The sequence below is a fragment of the Lepisosteus oculatus genome, chromosome 2 (genome assembly GCF_040954835.1).
Source record: "Lepisosteus oculatus isolate fLepOcu1 chromosome 2, fLepOcu1.hap2, whole genome shotgun sequence".
NCBI classification, from domain to species: Eukaryota; Metazoa; Chordata; class Actinopteri; order Semionotiformes; family Lepisosteidae; genus Lepisosteus; species Lepisosteus oculatus.
The window spans coordinates 37,107,415-37,123,261 of NC_090697.1; the positions used below are offsets into that span (position 1 = coordinate 37,107,415).

Consider the following 15,847-nt stretch of genomic DNA (forward strand, 5'->3'; position numbering starts at 1 on the left):
GCAGGTATTGGACTCTGATTAGTATTGAGGGGAACAAAGGGCTGACCTCTCTTCCCTCTTTGACAGCTGGGATACAGATTAAACATTTTTCATCAGTGGATGTTCCTTGGCCCTCGTCAGGTTATGATCATTTCTGAACTGAGAAATGGGGGTGGGGGGGTTGATGGCATTGCAAAGCCTCAAAGACTCACATCACATGATGAAGCCCCCCCAGATCCAAAACACTACCACCTCTTTAATATTATTGTTGGTGACACAGATAAGGGTTTTTGCAGTTGGAATTTTTAGAAGGCAGAGCTCAGTGTGACCATATGCTTCTCTTGTTTTGCTGTAGGACAGAAATAGCTGGCAAGAGCACCAATTGCTTTGATGAGTCAGAGAAGACCCTAAGAACTCTTTTAGAAATCAGCTTCCAGTAAGTACTTTTTTAATGAGTCACTAACAGCTGGAAAAAGTCTAAGAAATGTTATATTACTTAAAGTAAAAATAATTAATCCTGAAAATACCATGAACTAAAACGATGTCCCAAGACATCCATTTAAAACATAATGTGAAGGTTCTGAAGATCTCAGGCTATCTTGAGTTAATAGGTATGCTGCTGAATTGTGCAGAAGAGCAATATCATTGATCAGCCTCTAAAATTGTAAAGTGGGAACATCTGTCTTTACCTTTTGCTTGTTTGTTAGTCTTTCTTCTGTAACAGTTTAGGTATTTAAAATTGTTCATCTTAAATAAAGTTTTTCATTTGAACAATGATAATCATAAAATCTAGAGCTCTTTAACTTATACTAACTTATGTAATAATCACCTTGTGATCAATATAGGTAATAACCTCATGACCAAAGATTATAAAAATGCCATGATGAAGCTATTGCTCTTTGTTGAATATTTACATATTTACATAATTCTAAAACTTTGCTAATTTCCTTTATGTGCATTTGTGTGTTAAGGGACATGGTTGATTAATGTTGGAAAGTTATGTCTTTATGAGAGAAAATAACACAATTTGCCTTACTAAACCTAATTTTGTGGATACTATGATTATGTTTGGAGCAATATGAATAGCCATACTGCCTACAAAATATAACAGATAAGATCTGGGTTTTAAGGTCTTTTTTATAGGATTAAAGGTAACTGTGTCAAGGATTTTAGCATATATAAGATGATTCTGCTTGGAGAGTTTTCTGTGATCTACTAAGATCTAAAGACAGAATTTTGAAAAACAAGCATACACCACTCTAAAATTAATGTGAAGTTTCTATCTTAAATGAAAAGTAAATTGTGGGTGGCCCCTATGTAAGTAGCAAGTCTGGAAGAGTGCTAACAAGTGTACAAGACAAATGTAATCTGATCACCATGGTGTCAGTTAATGGTTAACAAAAGCTCAAGTGAACCTGTTCCCCTTGTGTAAATGGCTTAAGGTGGGATGGTTTCTGGTCACTGCTGACAGGATCCATGAAATTGAGGCTGAAGGCTTAGCAGGGCTAGAAAATGACAGTGGCATAGCAGCAGGCTGCTTTCACTGGCTGTTGTGGATGCAGGAAAAGTAAAGAATTGAGTTACCTAAAAAAAATGGGGTCATTAAAGGGGAGTCTGACAAGTGGTCGCCTGCCGCGTGGATGACCTTACCCCCCCTTCCAACCCCCCCCCAGCTGTTGTTTCGCTTACTTTACTAACCGTGGTCCACAACAGGTGCTTGATATTATGAGAACTGCTTGAGATAGTTAGCATGACTTTCATTTCACACTTCAGAGGTAGCTAGGAAAAAGACAAGGACATGCTTTGTTTAGAAACTTGAAAGCACATTCTACCAGAGTAGCTGTAACACAGTGGTGTCTTAAATTGGTGGTGTTAAGGGCAATGGCTTGGCTGTGTACATCATATGAAAGTATCTGTAACAGATGAAGCCATGCCTAGGGAGAAAGGTACTTACATACTTCACTGCTGGCAACCCTCCAGCGAATACTACTCCGCACTGATTACTGAGTGATTACACTATCAAGATTACGGAACTTAACTCTTTGCACTTACATATGAATGAATGGGATTTTTGTACAATTGCTGTGCACACTATGAGGCTGTTTTTCTGTCCTTCTAATCATGAGTATACAGAGTGCAGTACAATAAAGTACACACAGAATCCCTAAAAGTGGTAGCTGATGTTGTCATTTAGAGGAGGTTCACAAGGCCTATCTCTTGTCTGTTTTATATTAAACAAAAAGCAAAAATGTAATATTACTTAATCAAAATTAAACAATATGTACACCCTTAATAGTCTTTGACAGAATATGTTTATAGTTTTAGGATTTTTAACTTTTCTTAAGGGTAGATTATGAATTCTGGCTCTGTTATTTGTTCCAGTTTAAAATAAACAGTTTACAGTGTTAATATTAATTTAGGTTATCAAAGATCTGTAAAATAGGGTGAAATATCTCAATTACATTGAAGTGATTTATTTTCTTGAACAAGAGGGATAATCATTTCAACTCTGTTCACCAGGACTAAGGGTAAAGCTGCAGGTAAGGGTATGTAATGATTTGCAAGTCCACATAAAAAACCCGTTGACCTTCCCATGACCAGTGTTCCATAAAGGTTATAAGCTTTTCTGTTAATGTCCTTTTTATTGCACTTTTTATCAGTGCCTGATATGACCTGGGCCTTTATAGGTCCTCTTTAAGGTAGAAAGTTCATTGAAAGTCTCCAGTCAATACAGCATGTGGTGAATATTACACACTACACAGCCTACCTTTCCTAACACAGCGACATTAAAATGAAAAGTTCCAAGAAGCTATGTTACCCTGTAAGTACAGTATGTTCATGAACTTAAAAAGAACTGCATGTAGATATAAGCCAAGAACAACTGCTTCTGTTATGCCACATTTTGTGCTTTTGAAAATCCTGAAAGTTTCTCCTACAATTATTACAGCACCAATAAAGAACTCAAATTTATTAAATGAGAAGGTTCTTTTTAACCAATTTAAAATGCCTAAAAGAACAAAATTTAACAATAGAGCTTTTTTTTGTTTACAATCATCCTTTGAATTGGCAATAAAAAAATACAGCAGAGATGTTATGCAAACTTATACTGTAAATACTAAAAATGTACTTTGGGCCTATTGAACTCAGCTCAATGTAGGTTTGAGCTCAAATGAGTGCTACCTTCTTTCCTCATAGGACAAAAAGGAGCCACTAATTGTTTTGTAGAATTACACAGTGCTAGCTCATGCTCACATGATTTGTGAGCCCTATAATTGTTGCCAGTGAGTATTTGCTCAGTGATGCAACAGTTTGCTAATTAAACAGATTGTGTGTGCTTGAAGCAAGAGTCTGGGACATTTAGCCTATTGAACATTTTATGGTTCTAATTGGAGGTCTGTTTGTGTTCATTAACTGACCTTCTGACACGTTTTATCTGGGAATTATGGGAGTGACCTTTGGCCCCAAACTTTCTATTTCAATAAGAAAAGAAGTGTGTTGAAACCATGTTTGTTGTAGTTCAGTTACCCAAGACAATAAATTCATTCTTTTGCTATATTTATTAGTGATGTATTAGGTTTTCTTTGTCAGAAGTGCTAAATCAACATAGATTGAGATAGTGAAGAGAAACACTTTCTTATTTATTAACGTATTATATAGCAAATGGAATGTATTACTCATTATTTGTGTGTTTGTATTTAACATTCATTCTCACAGGACTGTGGTAAGTGAAGCAGTCTGGAAACATTAAAATATTCTGAGGTGGCAAGTAGTGTGGTGATTAGTGCTGCTGCCTCACAGCTTTTCAGTCTAGGTGTAATTCTGGACTGTGTGGAGTCTGCGTGTTGCCCCTATGGTCATGTTAGTTTTCTCTAGATGATCTGGCTTCCTCCCACCTTGTAAAGACATGTTGTTTAGGTTAATTAGTGTCTCTGTCCTCCCCTGCGACATGATGCAGTCTTTTCTTACACCCAATGTATGGCTGTTGTTTAATTGGCTGTAGTATTATTTTTTCAACTAGATTTTACTCTGAATTTGTGAAATTCTTATAATGTCAAAATTTGTACTGTAGTGGTATGGTCATATTTTGGAATGTATGATAAAGATTACAAAGATTTTTCATTGAGAAGCCTTTTGTCATTAGAATGTACTGTATAGCTCAAATACTGGTAAATATGTTTAGTCAGATATTGCACTATTCACTGTCTATTCAAAACGGCAGTGGGTAAGTCTGAGATGAAGTTCGTCTTGGGATAAATAGTCCTGTGAAGATTATCTGGTTTTGATTAGTGAGGTATTCATTATGTAATACTATAACCTCTGATGTTAATAATAATTTACAGTAAAAAGGCATTGCTCTTAACCATAGCTAATTGAATGTCTCTGAAGTACAATTAGAGTAGATTTTCATCTGCCGGTGTCAGACATAAAATCAGCCTTTTGTCTGTTTGTTTGCCGCCACTAGAGGAAATCTCTAACAGTTATAAAGAAGAATTTGAAGAATTATACAGTAAATTGTACAAATTAGGAAGACATGAGTATTGTTTTTTTCTAGTCCTTTGCTGCATTACCAGTGGTTGATTGATATAAAAAACTCTTCATGAGCTAATATAGAGTTTTATAAGATTTTCTAGTTTTTTAGTTTGGGTTTAACAATGCCACCATATATGGAGTAGTTTGGTCAGCACTTGTCATAAATAAATATATACAGATTGTTTGCTTAACACTTCTGGGAAGAACCCACACAAACTTATGAATGTCAATAGTCATGTTATGTTTATTATTTCCTGCCTTGTATCACCAAAGTGTAATTCAGTTTTATCATTCATTTCTGTATATAATGATTAATACACTGAATATTCAGAGGAAGATACTTCCCTCTTCTATTTATTTAGTCATGTTAGTGATTTTATTTTTGTAAGTCTAACCCAAAATTTTACTTTTTCTCACAACCAAGTTCTTAATCAAAATGACAGATTTTTTTGTAGCATTCACTTTGAGTTTGTTAAAAACTAATTGCACACTGCAAAGGTGAGAAGGGATAGTGCATGTACTGAATTTGTTACAGGTTTTACTTTCAATTTGTGTAGTGAAATTGGCTGGATCTCTTCTTCAGTAGTTGTCAAAGAGGACAAGTATGACTCAAAGGTCATAAATACTCTACTTGAACAAACTGATATAATTCTTTGCAAAAGAAGGCAAATAATTAAAGATCACATTGCATCATGACTCACAGATTGACACGTATCTGAATTCTAAGAATATTAAACTAGCCCTCACAGCCATTCTGGGTGTCTCAGTAAGCATATAGCCAGATAAGACACTGCTAAGAAGCCACATCTGTTTTGTACAAAGGGAGAGGGTCAGAGAGTTAATCAGTGTGGTTGCAATTTTAATTCAAGACCTTCATTAAAGGTTTCATTAAAGTTTTCTGCACAGTGGACAATAAATTGTAAGACACATGACAGGTGTCAGTGGTGTTTAAATTGTGGCTATTAAAAGGCAGAAGGCCGCAACATCACTGTAGTGATGTGTCATCAGGGGTTGTTCAATCTACATGAGGACTTCACCAAAGTGATAGATAAAACAAAAATCACAAAATATAATCATTGACAGCTCTGTACAGGTTATTACAAGATTATATATAAATCGTATTGTGTATACACAGAAATCAAAGAATGATAACTGTAATCAATTGGCTTACTAATCAGCTTTCACTGCACCAGTCCACAGACAAAAATAAAGAAACAAAAACTCAAGTGCCTGCAGCTTGTTGTGATGCAACATGTCTTTGAGCAAAACAAGTTGTTTTGAACACTAAAACCTATGTATTCTCCCTGCACCTCTCATGCACTGTAAGCTTGAAACAGTATAATTATTACATAGTTGACATGTAATTCTTAGTAAAGAGCAGAACAACAGTGAGGAATGTGTTGATATAAAAATGGCAACATCAAAAGAAAAACACTTTCTGTAGTTTGTAAGAAAAATTCAGTGGATCGAAACATCAGTTTTTTTTAGATATAAACAAGTTTGTAAATGCCACAGTATTTAGTCCCCTCCATATAATTTATCTACCGATGCAACTTATTTTCTGTACTACCAAATCCATTGGAAACATCATCATAATTTATTGGAAACGTCAGTAGTAACTCTTTTTCTTGGGCAGATAATGGTATTTTTAAGAGGCAATACAGTATTTTGAAAAAAAAAATGATTGGGAAATGTGAGTGCAGTGTTTACTGTACACACAGGCATAAATGTTTTTTCATTTGCTTTGAAAAATGTTTGTTTTTCTACAAGACTCGTTTTTTCCTTCATAAGAAATCCAGACACATTGAATTAAATCTGAACAGATAATTAAATGCAGATTTATGATAAAATAAGTGAAGGTCAAAGATGGGTGGCTTACTGCATCTTAAATCTGAGTGACCTGTAGTAGTTTCGCCCTCTCTCCCTGCCATGAGCAAATCTGTCGAAGGGCCATCTTTCACTCTGTGACCTCTCTCCATCCCCAATAAAAGACCTCTTATTTACATTCGGGGGTCAACTGTTGGGGACTGTTCACGAGCCATCCAACGTGGGTAGAAATAGTCAAAGAAATGTTGCCACACTATTGAACAGGTCAGACCAAATCTCTGTAAAAGGAAGTAGTAGCCAGGACAGGAGAGATGAAGATTGATGATTCCCTGAAGGAAGGAGGGGATAGATTGCATCAGGAGCAACCCCAGATTGACGGCTGACTTCTGGCTCCCCTCAGCCATCGCTTTCCAAAAGAAGGAGGCGGTAGAGGGGTTTCAAAGGGCTACTTTTCAAGTACTTCCTGCCTGTGACCGCAGAACATTCGCCATAGAGCAACATGCATGGGTCAGCCAGAGGCCATAGTGAACTAAATCAACACCATGTTCTCTGGAAATACAGCTTGGAGAGCCTGTGATTGATACAGGTAGCTAGCTGGTCAATGCAGATCATGACCATGGGTAGGAGAGCTTTAATTTGGCTTCTCACTTGATAAATGGTTAAAGTGACCATTCATCTTAGAGTTATACTGAGAATAGATAACAATGCAGAGGATGAATAAATGTAAAATGACTTTTAATACTAAGGTGTTTAAATGATAACTGAAAATTGTCATTGACTAAAAAGGAGTCTTTCAATAAACATACTTCTCTTTTAATTTCCTTCAGAAAACAGACTAACCAATAATTCATAGATTCATAGATTCATAGATAAGTCTTATGTCTTATGTCTTCTCTCTCCTTCTTCTTCTTATTATTATAATAAATAATATTCATGTTCACCCCAAAACTGCTATATAAAAGAAATTGCCATACCTAAAAAAATATATAGAATTACATAAGTACAAATTTTGAGAAGTCCAATATATTTCATAGTCATGCTAAATACAAGCTAAACAATAGCTGAAGTCACAATAAATTTGAATTCCTGTATTAGAAATAATCTAATATATTTCTATATTACAACACAATGTATCAATATTTTTTTAATTTAATTAAGATGCTTCTTGGCTTCCTTTTTTGACTATGGAAGATTATGCAGTGGCAACTGATCTTTAACAGCTGCAAAATTAAAACTATGAGTAAATCTTAAACACTTGTCACCATAAATAGATTCTGGCGGATCTAGATAGTTTTGTCTCTACAGACGAAGCACAAATGATGAGTGCACAACTTTGTCGGATTACAATCATTATACATTTATTTCTTGTAATCTGGAATTGATTGGTGGTGCTGTTTGAAGGAAACAGGAACATATTACAGAGATGAAAGAGGAAATTAGTCTCCAAGTCACAAACGGGCTCCTGCAATTCCACTGTGTTTAATACATTAACATCAATAGAAGCCTGGACTGAAAAGTAGAGTTGGCTTGGTCATAGGAAGACAACATAATTAAGGATGGTGGCTGTTTCCTCTCCCATGTCAGGCTCAGGTGGTGAAAGTTTAGAGGAGCGTCACTCTGATAAAGGACTGTAAAGTTTGCAGGAGTTACAAATGTTTTTCTTTTCTTCACAGCACCTTGAGCTGTGAACAGACACTATCCAGACCTGCTCTCTTTGTGGCCTGCTGAAAGCACAGCCATGGCTTTTATCTTTTAATTCATAAACACAATGCCATTAAACTAGACATTGTAGTAAGCAAATAAAAAAATCATATTGTTGTCACCTCACCGTTTTCAGTGAGGAATCTGGGGTCGGACACAACAGTTTCAGTGACTTGCTAAGTGGAGAAGAGCTAAGTGTCAATAGAATAAGTGTCAGGCATTATGTGAGGATAGTGGGTGATCTACGTCTTCCTTTGCTTCACTATTTAATCAAAGAAAGCATAATTTAGAAATGTTTCATTGTATAGAAAGTACATGTTCGCTATATTGACCCTTAGTGGGACTGGTAGTTAAGAATAGAGCAAAGCAGAAGACAAATCAAAACCCAACTATTCTGAAGCATTGAATATTGACCTACTAAAATCAAAAAAGGATTTGTATTGATAGAATCTGGTAAGTAAAAAATACAGTAACTTTTGTGATGGATTTGCTTGGAATTACACTTGTTTCTTAAGGATAGCAATACAATAAATATTAAAATGCCTCATATAAACCTATCTATATAATATTAAATACCTTTATTTATTTGCTGGGATCACCAGCAATACGATTTGATTATTTTCCACAGATTAACATTTGAGAGAGAGATTTTGAATGATTTATAACCAGTCATTTCAGCAGCTACAGATACTTGCTGTTATCAAGTTATTTATGTTGATAATAAAAAAGATCAAATACATGCATCCTACTTCCTTGACATAATAATAATAATAATAATAATAATAATAATAATAATAATAATAATTGCTTACATTTATTTAGCGCTTTTCCGGACACTCCACTCAATGCGCTGGCAGGAATATCCCTTCAATAGTTAAGCAAACATCAGAATAATAAAACACGTTTAAATGTGTATAAATCAGCTGCTTGTTTTCCTTATCAAACGTGTATTTTTAAACATTTTAACCATTATAAATGGGTGTATAATTAGATTAATTTTGTCTGTGCTAGAAGTCTCATGACTCGTTTGGTCATTTCACTAAGAGCAGTTGTGTTTTGTCTCAAAAATGACAGGTACAAAATAATTTAGAATTGTTCTCCAGAATTCAAATTTTTGGAGAACAGCCACATCAAAGGTGTCCAATGTTATATTAATTGGTTTATTTGAACCTTTTGGGATAGATTTATCATTCTAATTAAACTGGTTAACACGTTTATCCAAAGTAATTTAGATATCTGCTCATTGATACAGCTGGGCATTTTACTCAATTAATTTGAGCAAGTACGTTGATGAATACATCAGCTATAACCTACAGTACCTGGGAATTCATCCCACAGTTTTCCAGTTTAGGAGTCAAGATCCCTAATATCTACTCCATGCTACATTTTTAATAAAGATTTAGTTTGCAATACCTTAGATAGCAAAAAAAGAAGATGAATAAAATGTTCATTTCCATACTATTCCTTTTACTGTTCTTTCTTACGATTCATTTGACTAAAGTAATTTATTTAACAAAAATGAGCAAGAGTTTTCTCAGATATATTTAAAAATGAGCCATCAAAGGAATCCCATTTTAAAAATGATCTTTCTTTACCCAAAAGCAATTATTTACAATTCAAACTGCCATAGCTTTATCCCTGACTCTACACCTATATCATAATTCTACTGCTTGCATAAAAACTCCTGTCTAGAAATACATTTCAGTCCTTATTTGATGTTTCCAAAGCTTCAGCCTGTTACCTTGCTAATCTATGATGAAAACAGACGGGTAATGTTTTTTTTCCTAAAAAAGAGAATTAAAAATTATTTTACAAATTAATCTGTGAAGATAAAATGCTAGAAAACTATAATGTTTGTTTGGGAACCTGGCATTTCAGCATCAAAGATCCAGTGCAACAGAAAGGCCATTTCAGTATGTCTTCCATTTGACACCCATTGTCTGCTGTTTGCGCACCAGAATAGTAGTGCAGGTAGATCTCTCAAAGGATAAGACTGTCTCCTTGCAATCTCCACACGCATTAGTAGCAATAGCAAATTAGGTTGATTAAAAGTGAGCAATTCAGTATTGCTTAAAAGTACTATAAATACTAAAATACAAAAACCTTGAAATGCTATTTACATATTTAAAACAAATACTAATCCTAGACATATATTTGACTTGATTTTTGTTTTACAGCTGTATTTGAATTTGGTGCCTGAAGCTTAGCAGTTTCTGTGTAAAAGTGCTAACAACCTCCAAATAAATGTGCAAAGTAAACCAACGCCATATTGAAATTAGAGGATATAAATTGCAGGATTTGTGTTTATTCTGGAAAGTAAATTAATTTACTAGGAAGACAATAAATGTTAACCAAGTAGTGAGAGATTATACACTTAGGAATCCTTCCTTATTAAACATTCTGCTCTGTGCACTGTGCTATCACAAAAAAAACCTCATAAAATATTAATTCCTCATTATTTATAGCTCAATTAAGAGATCCACATTATAAGGGACTAGTGGATACTTTGAAAGCAACAGTTTTCACAGCAAACAACTTGTAAACATTTAAATGGAATATTGTGGAAGAAATGTCAAAAAAGATTAAACTGAGTTATTCACTTAGGTTTGGGTGGTGTGAATAGATAGTAATTGTTTAAGTAGAGTTTAGGTTCCAATTATGTTTCATTAAAAACGATATATTACACAAGCCCTGTAACAGAGGAACAGCAGTGGATCTGAAAAAGCTTTGTATGAGGTATCAGCTTGCCCTTCGTCCAGCCAGACTGAATAAAGAATGATTTTGTAACTGGTCATTAACGGACACTGAGGCCTGATTTTTTTTCTCCTAGTTAAATGGAAGCTTTGTCTTACTCCTGCTGCTTAAGCCTCCTTCAAGCAGCTCCTCACCTGTCATATCTATCATAGATTTAATTCATCATGCTCTCTGGTCAAAAGCTATGCTGATGGTGCTGGGAGATCCTTCTTATAACTTTGCCGATCAAAGGAGCTTAGCAGTGGCAAGCAAGATTTAGTGAATAAAAGCAGTCTTGTTTGATTGGAATTTAATTTATAAGTTTTATCTGTTGCGTTAATCAATAATTATAGTACAGTCTTAGATACACATTGGTTTAAGGCAGACTAGTATCTCCTATATGTGCGTGTATAAATGTCCATTTTGTATAAATGTGTATATACATGAATGGCTACATGCTATACTGTTTATACAAAGGTCACCCAGAAAGTACCCCACATCTTTTTCTCAGTTAAAATGGCTTTGATGAGTAATTATTGCAGGAATGTTGTAACACTGAAATTCAAAACATGATGAATTGTGAAGTTATTAAATTATTCATATCGTTAAGTTCACAATTGGAATGGAAAGTCTTTAACCTAGAATACTCTTGTCTACAGCAGCCACCAATTCCAGAAAATATCCCATAGAAACAACATGAAGTAAAGTGCTTTTCCACACCCACAAAGGCACAATATAGCCTTATGTTCCAGTTTTCAGCTGAATCATGTTTAAGGCATACGATATCAAAAAACATTAAAAATAACAGATATAATATGAAAAAAACGCAATGTGTAATTGTTTGATATAGAGGTGTGATGAGGGAAATTTTGAACTATTCAGAAAACATCTATGCACTTATCTATTTTTTATATATCAAGAAGCACAGTTATATATTGTTAAGAATTGACTATGAAATTGACTCTTGGGCTCAGGTCAGTTGACATTTGTTAAAATTGCAATTTATGGTATACATACATTTTCTGACACAAGATTTGAAAGTTAACTTATTTTATTTTCTAACCAAGCTTCTCAATGCTGCAAATTAATGTTTAATTTTAATGTTTTAATGTAAACCTGTTTAGTGTTTAACAGAAAAGACGTGAGAAGAGAGCTGGAAGAGACACCAGATTTTATATTAAACTAATTTTTGCTTAATCTTATCTGCTTGCACAGGAGGCCAAAGTACTAGCTAGTTCCATTGTGTGAAAACCAACAATTTCTTTTAAAGCAGTTTAAAATGCAGTGAGGTTTAAATCAACAAAGCTTTGGACAGATAATAGGTAAGTGTCAAAAACTCCGGCTTTAACTGAAATGTTGTTTTATCTTGTTCTTGTATTGTCTGAAGAAAGGAGTTAAGTTGATTCAATCTGCCATTTTTCAAAAGACAATTTGGGTTAAAAAAGTACAGTAAGCACTTTTTCCTCCACCCTGTTCTTTTTCATCTTTATGTGTCTTTCACTGGTGCAGAGAGCCAAGCTTTTCTTGGCTTCTAGTGACGCGTGCCAAACACGTGGAAGGTAAATCCCCTAATTCTGTCTATTCTGCCAGAATTCCCTGGCCAGCCGCCAAACTAAATATTTCTTCTGGATGAAAACACACTTGTACTATGCTCCACTCTCCAACTGACAGCCCTTTACAAGTCTGTAGAGGGGTTTCCTCATTCAGACTATGAAACACCTAATACAGCATGAAAAGGCCTTTTTTTGTATACGTGTGTTTTTTTACATATATACAAAGCTGTGATTAGAACAGCTCAATGAACCTCAGGAGAAGTCAGAGTTTCACGCCTTCTATCTACCCTTCCCAAATTTTGCCCCTCCTCCCCCCCATCTTCTCCATCCAATGTTTGCCGCTTGTGTTTCCTGGCTGCATGCCAACTCCTGTCTGTTGGCTGGTCTTTGGATAAATCAATTAAAAAGGATTTAATATTTGGGTAATTGGAGTACAGGCAACATGTACCTCAGCATATGCTATTGCTTCCATTCATGTGGCACTTGTGGTTAGTCTTAAAGCAATCATTATAGGTGTTACAGTTTCTCGTGTATTAATGAGAAAAGAAAATCTGATACAATTATAGACTTTGGCAGGCATCGCTTTTTTCTTCCACTTAAAAAGATATCTCAAAAACTGTCTGTAATTAATTCATTGCTTGTAAGAAAGGATCAGATAAATCACATTACATTTGTGAACAATCAAAAAAGGTGGTTTCGCAAAACATTTAGCTACTGTTAAAAAACTCCTATGTTACGTGCATAACAAATATTTCCAAAAGCCCATGCAGATGACATTATTATAAGCATCTTCTATTGAACTTGGCTGTTTTAGATGTCTGTTTCATAAGAATTACCCAAGCCAGAGGAAGACAAGTGCTAAGTTTTATTTGACACAAAGCCAAAATTGTCATCACACCAGTGGACCATCACATACAGTAAACTTGGAAACTTGCTGCAAACTTGCTACCATTTAGTGTGTGCTCTGTCATTTCAAAATTATCAAAGCATACAACATCACATATGCTGTTAAGTGTCCTTTTCAAAATTGTTTAGAATTTTATAGTTTTTATTATCTCCACTCTGTTGTGTTAATTGTATACTGTGCATAAGGTAAACATTCATGTTAATGCCTCATTTTTTAAATGGACAACTTCATAATTTAATCACAATCGTTTAATCATTTTATCTGATTACTTTATTAGTTCATAGATCAGTGAAACATTTGAAATGTTGTAAAATAGTTAGAAAATGATTTTTTACAGTAACACTTCCTCGCCTAGCTCTGAAAGTTACATTTGAATGTATTTACTTTTTATTTAGAACCAGCTAAAGAAGAAATATTCATAATACAATTTAATGCTCTTGTTATTCAAAATTGTTGTCATGTTTTTAAATGGACTTACTAAGTTATATGCTGGTCATAACTTATATATTCAATTTTAAACAAATTCTTATGTGAGGGAAACATTTTCATATAAAAACTCATCTTTCCACTGCCTGGACACTGTTTTGGCATTGTAATTTGTTTCAAAACTGAAAATCAAGAAGCCCCATATTTTTTTTCCTGATAGTTTGTATCCCATCAATGTTGATGTGTTTCTCTAATAAGCTACAAATTTTAAATTTAGATTGTAGGTGATTAATTTATTATATAACTTGAGATATCAAGGTTGTAGCACTGGTCTGAAAGCCTTTTCTGGGCTGGCTTTTTGCCGACTGATAGATAAGTGCCTGACGCACCCCTTACTCCCAAGAAAAAAAACATGAGAAAAAAAAACTGATTAATTCCAGCTGTCGACAAAACCTCAGCAACACTGAAAGCTGAAAAGTGAAGGATGTCATCTCCTGTTCACCAGCCTCCATGTTAATTTCAAGCACAGTACAGAGCTGGCATGAATAAGATCTGAATGGGGGGTAGAGTTTGTCTACAGACAGGGTGGTTTAAACACTATACAAATCCCACACACACTTCCAGGGCTTTGATGAGGGGAGCCCTGCATCGTGTGGAAGTTGAGTGGCACCGGAAGATTTGGTCTGTTTTGTGTAAAGATCTGAAACAAAGGGTGGAAGGGAAGTGGCCAACTGGGGTAAAATTTTACATGCCTTTTATTATCTGCCCACAGTGCTGTGGTAGTGACTCCAAGACTGTGAAAGACTCAGAGATACGGTCCCGGGGGGTGAACAAACTAGGCTTCTTCTTTTGAAAAGAGTCTTTGTAATAGGACAGTGCCGTACCTGAAGCTTGTCAGTACCTCTGTGTGCAGATACCTTGCAAATCATAATTGCTCTGGTTCTGATTCTCACTTTCTTTTACAATGTTCCATTAACAGCATGTTTTATATTTTAATATGTGGCTGGGTTATAATTGCCTTGAATGATTGCCAAGTATCTCTTAATTTAAAAAGCATCTGAGTTTTACTAACAAAACAGTAAAAAATGAAATCGATAAAAGTGAAACATTTAATATTTTATTATAATAATTTATTATTTTGCAAATAGTTTAGACAAAACAATCTGACATAATCGTTTTAGAACTGAACAATCAAATGTCTTTAACCCTTAAAGTCTGATTTATATAACAACTGCCAGTCATTGGAAACACAGTTTTGTGCATTTTTACAGCGTTCATTATTAAATACTGGATTAAAATGTAATTGATTGGTTCTAAAATATGTGATCATAAGCTTAAATTTATATAGTGTCTGCTTGAAGTTCCGTTTGCTACAAGACATAATTGTAATTAAGAAACAGTAAATGACCACATTCTGTGTTATGTAAATTACATGTGTTAATTTAATACAGAAAATTATACTGATGCTGTTTACATCCTGCTGTGTCATCACCAAAGTTTAAAAAAGCTGCTGGGACTCATTTAAATGTGATAATTTACTTACATTTGCTTAACGGATTTGTTAAATGAAGGTTTCAGTTCGGTTGAAGAGTTTATTACTGCTACTAGTGCGTATATTTTCTATCATTATCACATAGGGCGACAAGTTCGTTAAAATTCGCATTCATTAAACAATAAAGAAAAATTAAGACAGCTGAGATGTAACGAAATCTAAATTATATAAGTCCGTTAATGAGTCGAGCAATAAAGGATCCATTTATTAGATCTCTTGTGTGAAAAATATGAAGTAGTGGGGAATTACCATTTATGAATTTCGACAGGTATTAATTTAGTCACTATACTTGCTAAAGAGCACAAAGGCTTTTGAAAACAATTAGTCAATCAGAGTGATCAAGATAGTCAGCTATGGGAGAAGTTTGTTTTGTTAATTGCTCCTGTTAAGCCTAATTACTGAACTGGGTGGAGCTGTCAGGACCGGGAGGTGGGGGGACGCTCTTTGCATATGGAAAGTGTAAAATCCTATCTCCCAGTCCTTCAGCACATTCAGACTGGAAAGTAAGAGAGTCAGACGGGAACTTAGATTTGGGATACCAATAAGAGCTCTGGTACAGAGCGTCTCGAGACTGGTGATTCATGGAAATGCTAACAGGTAAAAACATGCGCCGTGCGGAGTAGTCTATTACAAATTTCT

General features: G+C 34.8%; 1 protein-coding gene across 2 annotated transcripts in view; it reads left to right on the plus strand.

The window, feature by feature from the left end:
• The first annotated feature begins 332 nt into the window (after positions 1–332).
• Positions 333–15,847, plus strand: part of prdm1a (PR domain containing 1a, with ZNF domain) — a 37,201-nt gene continuing 21,686 nt past the window's right edge. The window contains exon 1 of one of the 2 annotated variants that reach the window (XM_015349427.2): positions 333–415. The gene's annotated coding sequence lies outside the window, so the exon portion shown is untranslated. Of the gene's footprint in view, positions 416–15,695; positions 15,806–15,847 lie in introns of those variants that run through there. The other variant, XM_015349420.2, reaches the window with a different exon arrangement.